The sequence below is a fragment of the Passer domesticus genome, chromosome 4 (assembly GCF_036417665.1).
Source record: "Passer domesticus isolate bPasDom1 chromosome 4, bPasDom1.hap1, whole genome shotgun sequence".
NCBI lineage: Eukaryota > Metazoa > Chordata > Aves > Passeriformes > Passeridae > Passer > Passer domesticus.
In genome coordinates, this window is record NC_087477.1 from 33,289,140 (window position 1) to 33,306,169 (window position 17,030).

A 17,030-nucleotide genomic window follows, 5' to 3' on the forward strand; every position below is an offset into this window, starting at 1 on the left:
GGTCTGGCAGACATGTTTATCCACAGATAAGCAAGTCTAAACATTGCCTTGGGAAAGTAGGCTGAAGGAGTTATTTTCTGTTGGAGTCGGGATGCAAAGCAAGTTCTCATCTGGTGGTACAATGGCCAGCAAGGAGGGCGTTTGCATGGAAGTCACGGTCCCAATTCTGAGCCCATTATATAATGGGTATTTTGGAGTCATCTGTGGCAGCTTGCAGGATTGCAGATACAGGTCCACAGAGTTTTGCAAACTCTGAATGTAATGAAGAGATTGGAGCAGCAATCTGAGCATGGGGAGAGTACCAGGGAGTGTAGGTTCACCCTTCATGTGCTCCAGAAAGGTTTTCCAATAGTGAATGAGTTTTAGTATGCAGGGACATGAATGACACAGGTCTCAGGAAGTTTCTTCCCCTGAAACCGACTGTGTTACACATTAAAATTAATTCAGTGCTGAAGTCAAAATGCGTTGCTACAAACCTCTATTCTGTGATGCCATTAAGCAAAAGATTGCAGTTTTGCAGACCAGGATGAATATAGGCACATAATTAAAAGTGTTCATTCTTTCAAGCTACCACTTATTTCCTTAACACAAAAATAACTGTTGCTGTTTTGCTGACACAAAAAATATATATTTCTTGGTGTTCAGAAAAATATCTTCTATACAAAATAGATTGTATATAAGACATATTTGTAAAGTAGCCACTAAAAGTTTTTCAAAGGTTAAGCTATTCAAGACCTATTCCCTGAAGCTACAAACGAATTTGTTCATGCATAACTTCACTAAGGAATACTTATGTGAATAAAATTACGCACTTACAGGTTTGTAAAATGAAGACTGTAATTAGCTCTAGGTTAATTCCCCTGCTTCCTAATTAAAAACATACAGGTCAATTAAGGATCAAAGGAGATGTTACCTTTGTGATTATCTTCCTTGGCAGAAGTAGCTGTTCCAATAAAGATTTCAATTTCACTATAATCTGACCTTTTGTCCAATTTGCTTTCCCTCATCCTTGCCAATTTCAGCCAAGAAAAAAGTGTTGTATTTAAAACAGACCACAAAAAGGAATGCTGAATCTCATAGTTTGGGCACATATGTCTTTTAGGGGAAAAAACCAGTGGGTGTAAGAGTATATTTATTTGCTTTGGATTGATAATGTGTACACGAGCTGGATCTGGCTACTTTATTTGTCTCTGTTAAGTACACAAATACAGCTTTATTTGTAATTGGCTAGTTAAATACAGTTTCCTTCATGTGTGTGACAATTTGTCTCTTCCCCAATCAAGTGATGATGGAATGGCATGCAGAGGTGTGCATCTAGAGTATGAGTCAGAGGGAATACCCATACCTACCTGATGAATCTTTGCTGGTCAGATTTGCTTCAGAGCCCATTGAGTGTAAGATCTGTAAGTATGTGAGAAGATTTGGACAAGGCAAAAAAATACTTGCTTCTGTGCCAGATGTATTGCAAAATCAGGACAGTAATGGAGATAAGGTTAATTAGCTCTTTGCATTTGCTACTGAAGCTGGATGAGTAGGGTTTTTTCCCCTCACAGGGAATTTGTCTTCAGGCATAACTATCTGGTAGTTTGTTAAATGAGTAGAGCAAGACTTTTATAGCCTGCAGAAATACAATTAAATGTGTGCAGGCATCATAGACTTTTATTCATAGGCAAGTCTTGTAGGGTCTTGTCCTACCAGAAAATCGAAGCAGAGGAGCCTTTCAAGCTGAGGAGGGTTGTGCTGCTTCAAGGACATGCCGTAGGATGGGTCCTTGTCATCTCTGTATCTCTGCTTCTCTCTGATGGGCTGCAGTCACAGGCACCCGTTTTAAAGTGCTTTGAGACCCTTGGTCAAGAATGAGGTCAAGTCCAAGCTGCTGCTGTTGATGGATAGGATAAAACTGAACTTACTCAGGAGACTGTTTTGCCTTTCATCGTTTAAAATATTAATGCAAATTGTCTTTTTTCTTTATTCACAAGTGTTCCTGGCAGCATTCAGGGCTACTGCATTCAGTGCCTTGCAACTGTTGTGAAATTGAAACTTGGAATCTGTGTTGTGCTTAGGATTTAAAATACTGGTCTGATTTCTGTCTGAATTATGGTTAGAAGGGCTTTGTCTTAAGATTGTTTCTGTGATTTCTGTATGCACACTACAGTCTGTCGAGCTTGGTGGTTTTAACAGGACACCCATCACTCTCACATGAAGTGAACTCCTAATGGCAGGAAACATCCATAGGATCATAGAACCCTGGTCATCACTAGTCACTGGCCTCCAGCTGGTTTTAACCATCTTCACCACCACTTCCCAGTGTTCTCCTTGAGACAGCTCATGGTGTGGATGTGTGCATTCCTCACTGGATAGAAAACTGGTTGGACAACTGATCCTTTTCCCTTATCCTAATAGAGTCATTTAGTCTTTCTTTCCACAGGTATTAATTTTTTTTTTTTGAGTTTGTCTTGCTGTAGACATAATCGCTTTATTAGAGTGAAAAAGCAGCACCAGCATTTTCCTCTGGAATTTGGTATTAATTGGAAGTGGATGCTAAACCTCATGGGTCGATATTGGGGTTAAATATTCTCGTAGGGCATGTGAGTTCTGCTTGTGAGCAGCAATGGCATCTGCCATTGGTATTTTATGGAAGGGATAGGTTTGTGCTTTTCCTGACAGCCATCACGGCAGCAGGTAGGTTCACATTTGTGCCTTTGAAGAGGAGGAGAAGCACATTTTAAACCTGAAGCTAATTACCTTTTCTCTGATAACCATGTATGACAACTGTTTAGGCTTGTCTATATTCCTTGCCTTCCACAGCTGAGTCAGAGCCATGGAAAATACAACCCAAAATAATTGTTTACAATGGGGATTATGCAGTGTTGTTGGGCTGTTCAATGTAGTAGGGGTGCTGCTGGTTGAGGACATGCAGAAATCAGTATTTTACTCCAATTAAAAATAAAATATGAAGATAACCTTTATAACATTTTAACTCAGAAATCCATTGCTAGGGAGTAATCAAACTTCTCTATGACTGAATTATGGAATTTCTTAAGACTGCTTCATTTTGAAAAAAATTTTCTCTCCTGACAAGAACCAACGTGATCTCAATGGTAAACATGCCTGTGTTTTGAATGTGTGGAATTTTCTTTTGACTTGAAGTTTTTAAGGTTTTGCAGAAAAAACTTTAATTGAAGACTAACACAACTCCAAAACCAAAGTAACACAAAGAATAACTTCTAATCCTCTGGATTGTAAACTTTATTCTTATTTTTTAATGCTTGAATTGTGAGCTGTTACATTTTGTGTGTACAAAATGCCATCATTTTTAGTGAACTTGATGCCTACTTTGTGCATAAATGTTTTTCTAGCTTTCTGCAAAAGATTTCTGCACAGTTTGTGTAAGCAGGCAGTTAGTGGTAATTGGGGTGGGGCTGGCCCAGCCTCATCCCCAGTGGGTGCAGCTGTGAGCAGCAGGTGAGCAGCACTGACAGCAATGAGCCATGGAGTGCCCAGGGGCACTGACCCATCACCAAAGGGAGCAGAGGGCACACAGGGGCAGTGCATGGACATGAGGGGGATAAAAGGGTGGGCTGAAGAACAAGAAGGGCAGATACTTGCACCATTCTGAAGTGATGTGATGTTGCTCTGCCTAGGCAGGTGCTTGCAGCCTTCTGATGAGGTGTGGTGTTACTCTGTATGGGCTGAAGCTTTCTGGAATTGTATGGGGATATTCTGTGTATTGTGGCCATCTCAACTGCGGCGTGTGCTGTGACAAATTTGTGCATAACTCAATTTTTCTGATTCACCTTACCACTTCAGACAATGTGGCTTGGAATGGTGTGAACAAATGAGAGCCTGTCAAAAGGGCTTGATCTATTTTATACTGTCCTTCTGCTGTCAAATGCTGCACGTATATTTGAAATTATTAATCCCAATGTAATTTCTTTCCTTAGCAGTGTTTCAGCTGTTTAGATGAACCATTCTTGGCATTTCTTCTCTTTTACTGCAAATTTTATAAAAACTAAAACGCTGTGACTCTACTTGTGTAGATGGATATATTCTCATGGGTTTAATCATTGATGCTAAATCCTTTTAGAAGCTGGTAGGGGCTTTGCATGCAGGCAGGAGTTGTCTTATATGTATTTAAATGCCTTTTAAATTGTTTGGTTGGGATTTTTTTATCATACTTAAATGCTGGATTTGGCTTGAGGTAAAAAGTAAACTGTAAGTACTCTGATGGACCAAAAGTAGTACTGTGAAGGATAAAGTAATGGCACGAAAGCTGAGCTAAGCTTTTAGAAGTGTTTTGCCATAAAATTAAGGATCTGAATGGGCAGTTGCTTTGGGAATAGTTGGAACATTTGAGGAGCTGCTGTGCCTAGCTCCTCTTTTTATCCTACTTGCTGAAAGATAGGGTCCTCAGCACTCTCAGCAGGTGGGAATGTGCCTGGTCTGCATCAGTGCAAAGGCACCTGCCTCGTTTTGTCTCTTGCTCCAGCTGTGAGGTGACATAACCTCACTCCCTGTCCTCAAGCAACGTGAGGTAACCCTCTGGTGAAGTGTGGATTAGCCTATCTGGCACAGCAATGAACAATTCAGAAATGAAATAATTTTCTCTGTGACTCCAGAAAAAGCTGCACATGCAAATGGTGCCTAAGAGATGTCCAAGGCTAGAGATGGAGCGGTTTAGATTTTATTTCTTTTTTTTGTGTGTGTGCGCGACTAATAGCCTAAAGAGTTTGTTTTGTTTTGTTGTTTTTTTTTTTTTAAGAATGGAAATAGCACAAGACAGGACCCAGGAGGTAGAATAGAGGAGGTCCAAACGCAGTCATACCAACAGAGGTCCTGCAGTGGTTAGGCTGATAACAGGGGTACAAGATGTAGAGCTCCACAGGTGGTGTGTTACTGGTGCTGGGTGCTGAGATCCCCAGTGCACTGAACACATGTAAACTTCAGTACCTTAAATAAGTCCTTAATGCTGTCTGAAGGTACAGCCAAAGGTGAGAGTTCTCAGTGTAACCCTGGGGAGAAAAAGCTCAGCAAAGATCAGGACTCTTCCTGCTTCTGCTTCTCACATTGGCCAAGGACAGAAGGGACGAGTTACTTCAGGCTGCAGCTGTCTGTATGTTCCACTAATGGTTAGAAATAATAGTGAAATTATTATAACAAAACCCTTGAAGGATGTGCACAGCAATTCCTGTGTTCATTCCTGGTGATATCAACTCTGGTGTTGATTTTTTGCTTTCTAACAGATGTCAATCCAGTTACCTGTTCTCTGTAGGTGTAAGAATGGACTAAGCCGTGGCTTTTCTTTCCATGGGGACTGGAAATTATCACAGAGGAGTTGCCAGCAACTTCAAACTACATCTCAAATGGCATGCAGTCTGTAAGCTGTGTCATCAGATAAGGAGAGGTGGTGGAGAATGAATAATAAATACATGTCAGGAGTGGAGAAAGATTTTGCACAGACCAACTTTTTCTAAATCTCATCATCCTTTCCATATTTTCCCTAATGTGCCTAAGGTGAAGCATCAGTCCAATACAGTAGCTTCTTTGTGATATTTCTTTAGTAAAACTCTTAGAGAAAATATGTTTTCAAGTCAGATTTAAAAAAAAAATATTTGAATAGCTGGTTTGAAAATTTTACTGTCATTTGTTACATTAATACTACGAGAGAGAAATTGTATTATTTAAGTTGAAAGAAATAATAAAAAAAAATGTCTTGCAAAACACATTTTAAAATTATTCCATTTAAGTATGAGACACTCTTGTTAAAGGTGTTACAATGATAACTCTTTAATTGATTAGTAAGAAGTAAAATAAATGGGCTGCCTATTTAATGAGTGAAATAATTAATTGATGGAAGCTGTTATACTATTTCTGTAACAAATGGAAATGTTATTCCCATTTCAGTGACTTTATCTCCCCTTCTTCCTGTGCCATTTCAGTTCTCTTCCAGCTGCTGACCTCTTTAATGCATTTCCTCAGTTCCTTCTTTCTCTTGATGATATTCCTTCCTGAACAAAAGCAGCCAGTTTTTGTGCTTGTTGTCAAATAAGCCAGTCTCAAATTTTTCAACTGCACTCATTCTTTAGGGGATACTCCTTTGTGTACTTTGGAGACTTTTGCTGAGTATTAGCTTAGCAGTATTCATGGCACTTAATGATAATAATTTCCCATCTGATGATAAATGCCTGTTTATAGCAGCTCATTTCCACATCCATTAATCAAGAAAGGTTATCAACAAAGTGATAAATGTAACTTTGGTTTTTGCTTGAATGTACCATATACAGAGAATACAGTCCTGTTCATCAGTGAGTGCATGACAAATATGCTTCAAAGTGGATAAAAATACCAGGAGTGTACATCAAACAATATAAGATTTTTCTAGACACTCTTGCTGAAATTATCTTGCACACTCTCTTGTTTTTACAGTGTTGTGGCTTGCTTCCTTATGTCCTTCCTGGTCCTGACTGAATTAGGTTATCATTGTGGGGAAGGCTTCCTAGTTCCTGTTAATGCAGGGCTCTCTCAAAACCAGTCCTTGCACAGAAGAAGTTAGCTGGAATTTTATTTATTTATTTATTTCTATCTTTTAGCGCGGTAGAAGTTGCAATGGTGTCCATTGTTCGAGGCCAAGAAATTATATGTAAAAATATGTTCTGCCTCTTTCTGAGAACTGTAGAGAAGCCTCATTTTGTTGTAGCAGTCTTCTGGGAGTTGGAAATGGAGATAATCCCCTGTGGCACAGATAACAGTCATGTGGGCTTTATCTCAGTCACTTCCCTTTTCTCATCAAGATTTTGAGGCAGCTGCACTTCCTTTGGATCTACTTTTGAGAGCAGTGCTTGGGCTGGATCCCCAGTTGCATCTCTGAATGCTTTTTACTGGGTTTTTCCAATTAGATGCAGATTCTGTGACTGCTGCATTTTGCTGATCAGCTGGCATTTGCAAAGCCTGTGAACTGCACCCATGTAGGTGTTCTTCAAGCCATAACATTTCTTAAGTAGTGCTACCATAGTAGATATAAACCACTCTGGAAGTGGTTTCCAGGAGTGTTATTCTTTGCCTCATCTTTAAAGCTGCATTGGTTTTTTTCTTAGAGGTCTATCTGATGCTATAATTGTCCCAGAAACAGGGTCTCACAGTAGTGAGAATACAAATCATGTTGAGCTCTTTGCTTTGAGAGTTTCTCAAATTCCTGTCTGAGTATTGTGATTTTATTTTTTTTCCCCAAGCCCTTACTTTTTCTTCATGTTGAAAAGGATTTAAAATTTCTTTTAAATATCTGGTCATTACGTTTTCTTGAGGAAGGTTTGCTCTCAAAATAGCATTTTTTGAAACCATTGTGTACTTTCTGTAGGTGGTCGTCAACATATGCTGGGGCCAGCTGACTGACTGACTAACAAAATTGGTATGTTTATTATTTATTGAATGTATAATTTTTTTTTACCACTCAAATTTTCTTTTCAAATGAAGCTTGGCATTGCTTGGTCTTTGTGCCACCTGGGTAATTTTAGAGCTTACTTTTTACCTTACTTACCAGATGCGTCATTAAATGCGGGAATGTTTCATCAGAAATTAATTTTTAATTTGGGAGTTCTGGCACAAAACCTTTGTCTCTTACCATCCCTTAGAGAAGGTGGATCTGGAGGGGGCTGGACACTGGGAGAAACAGATAAACTGAGGCTTTTCACCATGAATATTTAACAGAACTCCCTGTTTGATTGATCTTCAGCCAAACTTGCTTATTCAGATTTGCTCAGGAGCAGGCAGAAGGGGTACTTGACTCATGAGTTATAAGGAAGGAATTGAAATAGATGATAGGAAAGGTCTGAAAAGAAAGCAACAGCTGATTTTGTTCAGTTCAAAATGACCCTGCCAAAAGAGGCAAATGATATCACAAGCTGGAAGGTCATTGTTTCTTTATAGACTTTTAAAATATGTTTTTATCCAAAAAATACACTGGGAAACTTGAATGATGGTGAATAAAGCACTTTAAACTCATGGGAAACAAGCATCCTTAGCTATTCAGAAATCTTCAAAACTGCTGACAGGAAGGAGATCTGGCTTTATCTTAATGGATATGATAAATACCTCCCTGCTACAGACAGGTATGTGCAATGGTGCATTCTGCAGCATCCTATTCTGCTTGACCAAAAAGTCTGGAAATACAGAAATTACAAAAGCTGACTTGGTTATTTTACTGACCTTGAGAGTGTGCAGTGTCATTTGCCTTATTATTTTTTACTAATCAGCTTTTCCCAGCTATAGTTCTTACATCATCAGCTATGGAGATAAATCACAATAGAATCAACAGTGTAAGAAAAATTAGGTGTTTTTTTTTTTAATATGCAAATTATTGTAACTGTGGGTAGTTTCTCATTTTAAAACAAAACAAAATTTAGAGTCTGAATAATTTTTGTCACCCTTCCTGTTTATGACCCAGAAGTTCTTGGAGTGCATCCTCTTGCCTTCTAACACTTTCCCACAGGTGGATAGCAGATTTAGGATAAAAAAGTTACTATTTTATTATTCCCCAGATGCACAATTTTGTTCTCAGAAAATTAGCTCCCTCTTCTGCTTTTTCCAGTTATATCCTGGGATATGTGAAGCTCCATCTTCCTCTGTCCTCATTGAGGATACGAGGAGAAAATGTGGGGGACAAGCTTTTGTTTTTAAAGAACATCCATTAACTTCAGACCCTTTTTCCATTCCTTGTAGCAGTTACTGGTTTTGCAGGCACAAATTATTTTTATGAGGTGTTTTGATTACTTCAAGACATTGTTTTGAAAAATTAATGTCATCTTTTATTTCATCTGGTATGTAGTAAGCTGTTGATCTCTAATTATGGATCCAGTTCTTCAGCCCTTAGGATTCTTTTTGTTACTCTCAAAATTCTCCAACTTTTTATGTTTCTGTAGTGTCACGTGCTAGGTTGGTGCTGCTCAGTGGTTGTCAGACTTTCTGACTGTGTTCCAGTATTTAACAGTGTAGCTTGTGTACAGGCAGAGCTCACGCAGGATGTTTTTGTCCTCTCCACAGAATTCAGCTTGGTTAATTGAAGTCTGCTGATTTTTAGCTGCAAAACCCAGCAGTTTGTGGATTACAGTTAGTTAAGTACAATTTCTAGTTATAAAATAATTTTCATTTTCACTGGTTATGCTGTGGTTCTGTAATTTAGCTGTAAAAATGACATTTACTTTAGATCATAATGCTATTAATTTTTGTGCATGATTTTAACTACAATATTGACAGAACTCCTCTTTCCTCCTCTATGAGATGGTTCAGGATGAGCATTTGAAAACAGTCTGAAAGCAAGGGAATGACTTAGATATGTAAACCAGAGCAATTCCATTAGTAATTCTTACTTCATTTTGATAAACTGCTTTTGCATTGCATTCACCAAATACTTACCTGGATTGAATCTAGTATTAGTTATTGGAATCTGAGAACAAAAGTGTGCATCTGTGGAATAATAAAATAGTAACTTTTTCATCCAAAAAGTTTTTTATCCTAACTCTCCTATCTACCTGTGGGAAAGTGTTAAAAGGCAAGAGGATGCACTCCAAGAATTTCTGGGTCACAAGCAGGAAGAGTGACTAGAATAGTCACCTATACTAGTATTTTTTATTTGTTTGTTTGTTTTGTTGTAGTGTGTTCTACACCACTCCGTCTGAATTTCCATGTTGCAGTTGTGACTGGTCACTTTCAGTTAATGTCACCACGTGCCTGGAAGGGCTCATCTGCTGCCTCACCTCTCTGCAATTTTTCCATGGGCAAGGTGTTTTCACAAGGCACGGATTCAGGTGGTCCCTTCATGTGAGTGTAGTTTAACTCCTGCTAAATACAGCAAGTTCAACACAGGGGGCACAGTTTTACTCCATTTCATAGAAAAGAAGTTGCATTTAATTTAGCTGTATCCAAGTCACTAATGTTTCTGGAATGCAAGAAGTATTTTGGCCGCTTCCCGTGGCTCAGGGTGGGCACAGACAGGGATGCTCGCTCAGCCTGGTGCTGGTGTGAGTGCCCAGGCTGCCCATGGGTACTGCCCAAGCCAGCAGCACTGCTTGTGCTCTTAGGAATTCCTTGGGAGCATCTGCAGCAGGAGACAAAGGATATAGCCTTTACTTACAGCTGTGTGGCAAGTGGAGCCCATACAGGCAAAGCAGTTTTGTTGCTGTGCAATGTCAGATGTGTTGCCTTGCAGGGTTACTTTCTACTCGGTAACGCCCTTTTTGTACAGTTCTTTTGCCTTCCAGATTCCAACCCTTCTAGAAAAGATGGCTCCTCTAGTGGATTAGCTTTTGCAAGAGGGTTATTGTGGATGTGGAAGTTGTCTCGGACAACTTGAGCATAGTCAGAGCTAATTTTATTCAAATACTGGCTTTGCTCCCATGCAGTGGACTCCAGCTGTTACAGTGGATGCTGTTTTTTATCATTGTGCTGGAGTACAGAGTATTAGTGTTGAGACTACAGATGCTTTTATCTTGTATAAGTTTTCAAAGACTTTCCCTGCTGGCAGTTTACATTGCTCAACCTATTCTTTTATGCTTTCTATATGTAATATACATGGCAGTCACTAGCTGGAGAATCTTATGTAGCAGCTGGTTGCACTCTGTATTTCTTTCAAGATCTTGTGCAAAACTTCAAAGTTTACATCAACTTACAGGAAAAATAACGCCTGAGTATCAAAGGGAGAAATGAGCAGAGTATTCAATAAATGTTGGTGCTGATCTGAGTGCTTCCATGTTGCTTTGAACACTGCTCACTTATTTCTTTAAAACGTGCCCTGATATTTACATTACCTTTCTCTAATTTTACTGTTTTTCAGAGTTCATTTATGAACAGCCTTTCATCTACTGAAGGAAACTAAGATGTTTTTATGATGTCATTGGGTTCTTATTAGTCAAACTTTCTTGTTTTTTAACAGGATCATAATTTCATTTGGCAAGCCAAAACTTTATCTTACCACCCCTTTACCTTTCTCTCTGCAAAGCCCAGGAAAGTCTTTGTCTGAACATTATGGTTCAAAGAAAAACAAGAAACCTGTAGACAAAATAATTCGAGTCCCACTTGCAAGGTTCATTGGAATGGCTGAGCAGGGTGTGTGTAATGCTCCTGGAGAGTCCTTGGCTCACTCAGCACTGCAAGCCCCCCACAAGCCCAGAGCAGCCAGGTGAAAGCAGCCACAGGCTCAGCATTATGGATGAGTCACAGCTCCACTCCTGGGTGGTTTGAGAACACTGGTGAAGAATATTTGGCTAAAATAAAAATGACATCTTCTGGTTTAAGGGCTACAGAGGAGAGCAACTTTGGAAATAATTACAATGATTTATGAGCTATTAGTTAATGTGTTCACACATGAATTTGGGAATTAGCACTCCTCTAAAGTCTAAAGAAATTAAGTGAGTTATAATTCACTTGAAGACAGGTTACTAAATATAATAGTTTAGCTAGGAGCTAAGACTCTGACACCTTAACTGCCAGTGAAGCCCTTTTTTATTATCTCTCTTACTAGGTTTTCTAATAGCCCGTTCTGACAGGGAAAACTGTCTGGGTCTGTCCACTTGATTTTCTTCTTTCTGTGTCAGGCACTGGTTATGAACCCCAGTTAACTTTAATTATCTAGCTCTTCTCCCTAGTTAGTGCTGGGAAATGGACCCTCCTGAAGACAGATCTGTTCGTTCTATCCTAACATAAGGTGTTTTATGACAGAGCAATGTATACTTTGAAGCCCAGAGTCCTTTTTTGGGAGGGCATCAAAATAATACCAGGGCTTGTAGATGAACATATATAGGAGATAAATTGTGCCTTTTTAAAAGGAAATATTGATTTGATCAAAGGCTGCCACTCCTCTTTACTTTGTTGTTGTTATTATTATTATGGAATGGTTTGAGATGTATAGATAAAAATATTACTTTTTTAATCTTTATGGACCCCTATAATTAAAATAAGCTTGTGAGATTAGTTTCTTCTCTTCCTGCTTAGAAGCTGACTGCTCCAGCAGAAGCTACCTGGGGGAGGGAGCTCTCTGTGCTCTGGGCTGCTGTCCGAGCCTCTCCTGGCAGCAGATCAATGAGACTTCCTGAGACACTTTCCAGTTCTCTGCCTTTTCATCTCTTACACAATTCCTTATGTAGAGGTAGCAAGTTTCTTCTTTTGAAGGCTGAATGCCTGCTTTCTCTTTCCTCTGTATGGAGGGTGTTTCCTGATGGTTTTTGTGGAGTTGTGAGGATGTTTCTTTTCAATTCCAACCTGGGCATCAGCACGACTGCTTCATACACAGGGCTTGAGGCTGCCCTTAGCAGATATGCTGCTTTTCCCTCTCTGCTGTTTGTGCCTTCCTGCTGTGGCATGCTGGTAGACAACAATCACATGCCCTTTTAGTCTTTCTTTGCTGAGGTTTGTTAGCCAGGGCAGGTAAGGCCAGTGTCTTTGCTTCCTGGAAGATGCAGCAAAGCACTAAGTGGGGAGATTTGCAGTGACGTTGAGTTGTGGACAAACCCCAGCTGGCAACTCAGCCTCACACAACCACTTACCAGAGTGGGAGAAACTGGAAGGGCAAAAGTGAGAAAACACGTGTTGAGGTAAAGGCAGTTTACCAGATAAAGAAAAAGCTGCACTGCCAAGAAAGATTTGTGCACGGTGTCCTGTGGGTAGGTGGTTGTTCTGCCATCTCCAGGAATTCAGGGCTTCATCACATATAACAGGAAGAATAAATGGCATCACTCCAAACATCTCCTTTTTCTCCCACCTTTTACTGCTGACCATGATGTTGTATGGTATGGAATATCCCTTGGGCCCATTGGGGTCCTAGCTGTGTCCCTTCCCAGCCTTTTCTGTAGCACCATCCTGCTCACTGGCAGGGCAGTGTGAGGAGGAGAAAAGGCCTTGACACCAGTAACCTCTGCTCAGCAATAGTGAAATCATCTCTCTCCTATCAACACTATTTTCATCACAAATCCAACTCACAGCATCACATGAGGAACTACAAAGTCTGTCACAGCCAGTATGTATTTTTTCATGAGTAGGTTGGGAATATGAATTGGGCAGGTGGGGGGCTAGTGCAGATAAGAGCAAGGACTTGCAAAATGAAAATGTGATCTATTTTTCAAAGGCTGGTGTCCTCAGTACAAAGCCAAATCAGATTATTTCTGGTGTGATGTGCTTTCTCTTTTGCCTTTTCCCCCCCCAGCAAGGTTAATTGCTCTGTCTGTATGTGTGTCCACATTATTGAAATTCCAGTGTTAGCAGTACGGGGCTGGAGTTACATGGTGTGGCAGTGACCCCTGACCAGTGGGGTGGCTCTAGTGACGTTTCAGCTTTTCGCCCCTGGTCAGTCAGTATTCTTCTCTAGTTATAATCAGGAACATGGGTCAGGAGCACCTTTCTTGAGATAAGGGGGCTCAGTGCTATTGAGGACAAATAAATGGTGCAGCCTCTAAATACTTTAAAAGATTCTTCCTGTTAATTTGTTATAAGTTGCTTGCATCTAGACAATACATTTGTCTCAGGAGTTTCAGAATTCTGGACACCTGACTTGTCACGCCATGCATTCGCTTCCCCTTGCAAACCTCATCTGTGGGGTCCAGCTTGCAAACTTTTGAGCATCCCTAAACAGGCTGAAGGTTAAAGACAGACTTACTGGAGTGGAACTGCATGATCTTGTGGTATCAAATAGTATTTCACAGAATCACACAGTGGGCCAGGTTGGAAGGCACCACAGTATGTCATCGGGTTTGACCTCCCTGCGCAGGGAGGATCATCCTAGAGCACATGGCACAGGATTGCATCCAGGTGGTTCTTGGGTATCTCTAGTGAGGGAAACTCTAAAACTTTGCTGGGCAATCTGGTCCAGTGCTTTGTCACTGATGTTTAAAAACTCCAAATCCATCTTGGTACTCCTACCACGAAAAAGGTATTAACGTGTTATGGACTACTGCAGTAATAGCAAATATCTTGGGCAAGATGGTGGTGGGGGAGGATTCTTTCCCATGTTTTGCTTTGCCAGCCTTTTTACCTGTGTTGCTGGAGCAGGGGGGATGCCCAGGAGGCTTATTCCATTTGGAAAGTAAATGGGGAGAGGCATGAGCAGGGAGCCAGGCATGGGTTGGTGAAGAAAGGTTGATGGGAATAGTATTCTGGGGTTTGTAGTAGTGTGGTACTTTCAACTCATAATTCTGGTGTTGTGCACATTTAGTCATGAAGACTGAGATGCCTCCCACAGAGAAGTGGTGGGTGGAGAGGGACTTCAGTGGGAAGTTGAGATGCAGTTTTTCTTTTCCCACAATTTAGGGGGGTTTTTTTCAGCCTCATATGGCCTTACTTTGTTTTTTCACCATAATTTTTTATTCCCTTCTGGTACATAATTTTGAAGATTAAATAATAGGATTCTGGTGAAGCATCTTCCATCATATTTTCCTGTACTGAAGTGTAGCAGAAATTATCCTGTGGTGAAGTAAAAGCTGAAATGAATGGCAGTAACTGTGTTTGAGTCCAGCCTTGATTCACCATACCTGCTGTTACCCAAGTGAATGCATTATTCATAATTTACATGATACTTTCCTGAAGGCAATATACTTGAAAGCAATGTGTGTAATATAATGTGTCATTATTCCAGAGCTCTGAAAATGTCCTTTTATAATTCTCCTTAGCAGTACCGTTTATGTGATGTGGAAACTATTTTCTGACACGTGTGCCTAAGCAGTGAGCTCTTTGTTAGATCCAATTAGAATTTCTCCCTTGATAGAGTGTGAGGCTCTAAACCACTGTTATGCTTGGCTGTGGACAAAATTAATCCAGTCAGCTGGGACTCCCTGCATCAACCCTCTGCGATCTCATGGTATGGAACCACTGATATGTGCTTTTCACATTCAGCAAATCCAAGATTCAGTGCAAGAGGCAGCAGCCACAGCACTTTTCTGGCACAGCAAACGGCGTGTCAGCACATTTAAAAATTATTACATGAGTATGAGCTACTGTACAATAACACTTTCCCCCACAGAGTGGTGGAACTCCTCTGCCATTTGTGAAGAGGGTTTCTCATTTATCTTTTCTTGATTTTTTTTTTTGTGAGCGTGATGAACATGCTATAGATGCTTTGCTCATGAAGATCATTAAACAGCATTTAAGAAAACCTGATCAGTTTTGTGATTCTTTTGCGTTGTGCAAATTGTGAAAAAAGGCCCAAAACCCAAAAATTTTGTTGATTGCCTATTACTTTGCTTGTTTTAGCAAGCGTTTGGTTTACCTAAATGCTGCAAAGGCTTGTTTAAGAAACTTAGCTTTAGTTTGTGTGTTAAGCACATCAATTTCAGATGGAGTAAAGTACTTTCAAGTGTCATGGATTGTTTTTTCCTATCTAGTTCCTATACTAAAATCTGTGAATGGAGAGTTATTTGCTGTTGATGCTTTGCTAAATCAAGAGTGGTAAATGTGATTTAAGTCTAATCCAAATCTACAGTTCTTCCTAAGAGCTTGTACAAAGGCCAGAATTGTTTTGATCCACAGAAATCTCTGTGAGCATGGAAACGACTCATCAGTTTATTGTGATGTAAATGCTTTTAAACAGGACCTCTGTTTTTGCTGAGTAACTGTGCTCTTCAAGCACTGCAAATCCATGTTCCTCTATGGCTGGACGAGATGTGCTGCTCTTGCTCTTGCTGCTCTTGTGCTGAGTTCTACTAAGCCCGACTCTCCTTGGTGTTCAGTGGCTTCTGCAGGTGCTTACCCAGGCTGGAGCGCTCTTTTTTACCTTGTTGATGCTTCAGACAGCTGCTGTGGAGTGAGGTTAGGTCCTGTCCTGTGCTTGTCATGTCTTTGGGTTGAAAAGTGCTTCATCTCAGTCTGCTTTTGTTCCAAAATCAGTGTACGTGTAGGAGAGCTGGACCACCAATGCTCATTCCCTGGGAAATAACCCATCAGGGAGTTGTTCCTTTTTGCTTCTAGTAGCTCCCAGAAGGAGCCAAATGCTCTACGTCATATACAGGAAACATGACTCCTACCTTGAAGGTAACACTAAAAAAGCCCCCAAGTGCCACATGCTAATTTGTAATACAACATTTTATGAAATACAGATAGACAGGCATGTATTTAAATCATCTGGACAGCTTAGACAGTGTTGGATTCTTGACATATTTCTTCATGTATGAACAGTTACTCTTCAGGTTTCTACTTTTTTTCAAGTCAAGTAAGGATGGTAGTATCTTAGGACATAACACATTTTGTGTGTAAAGTACAATTAATTGCAATTATTAGCTTGGTTGTAAGTGACAATTTGAGGGCTAGCAAATCTTAAGTTAGCTCTGCAGCCACAGAGTTAAGTGATACAAACAAATGGTATCATGGTTGTATTTTGCATTTATCTAGAGGAATTTTGTGGCAGAACAAATTTTATATTGCCCTGAAAAAAAGTAATCAGTAGATGACAAAGAGGTTTAGTGATATTAATAAATATTCCTGAGTGTAACTGGTATATGCAGGTTGGAAGTATGAAACTGATCAGGCAGATGCTAATTTCTGCATCATGGGTTGTGCCTTTTTGTACATAAATGTTGATACCTTCTTTCTCAAGATGGATTGAATTTCAGAGTGTTGTGGAAAATATGCCCCTTTTAATTTTAGAGAACCTTTATGGTAACTTATTTCTTTGAGATTATAAAAGATAGTTTCTTTTACTGTCAACTCAAGAATTTTTACATACCTTAAAGTGTGAAAAATCTTGAAAGTTATTGTTTGAGTGTAAATAATTTAAACAAAATTATTTTTGTTAGACTTAATACTAAAATTTGGATTCACAAAAATTAATACTTATGCCACAGCAAGTGGAAATTCACCAAAGCTGAGAGCAACATCATTTTTAGTGCTCTGTCTGTTCCTAAATAAAAACGTTTATGAATCTTTGGAATGAAGGTAAACTGGCATTGGCCTCACTAAAGAATGTCATAGTAATTCCTATTTTACCACCCTACCTGTTACAACTTTGTAGCTTAAAAATTATGTTCATAAATTCCATTGTGTTATTGGGAGAAATATTT

At 39.7% G+C, this 17,030-nt stretch overlaps 1 protein-coding gene across 27 annotated transcripts in view; it reads left to right on the plus strand.

Annotated features, from left to right (window-relative positions):
* Positions 1–17,030, plus strand: part of BMPR1B (bone morphogenetic protein receptor type 1B) — a 237,721-nt gene that overhangs the window by 14,496 nt on the left and 206,195 nt on the right. For 17 of the 27 annotated variants that reach the window (XM_064417016.1, XM_064416995.1, XM_064417017.1 and 14 more), the window contains exons 2-3: positions 7,355–7,405; positions 9,648–9,813. The exons of 7 other annotated variants lie outside the window; for them this stretch is intronic. The gene's annotated coding sequence lies outside the window, so the exon portion shown is untranslated. The remainder of the gene's footprint in view (positions 1–7,354; positions 7,406–9,647; positions 9,814–17,030) is intronic. 3 more of the 27 variants (XM_064417003.1, XM_064417006.1, XM_064417001.1) reach the window with 1 other exon arrangement.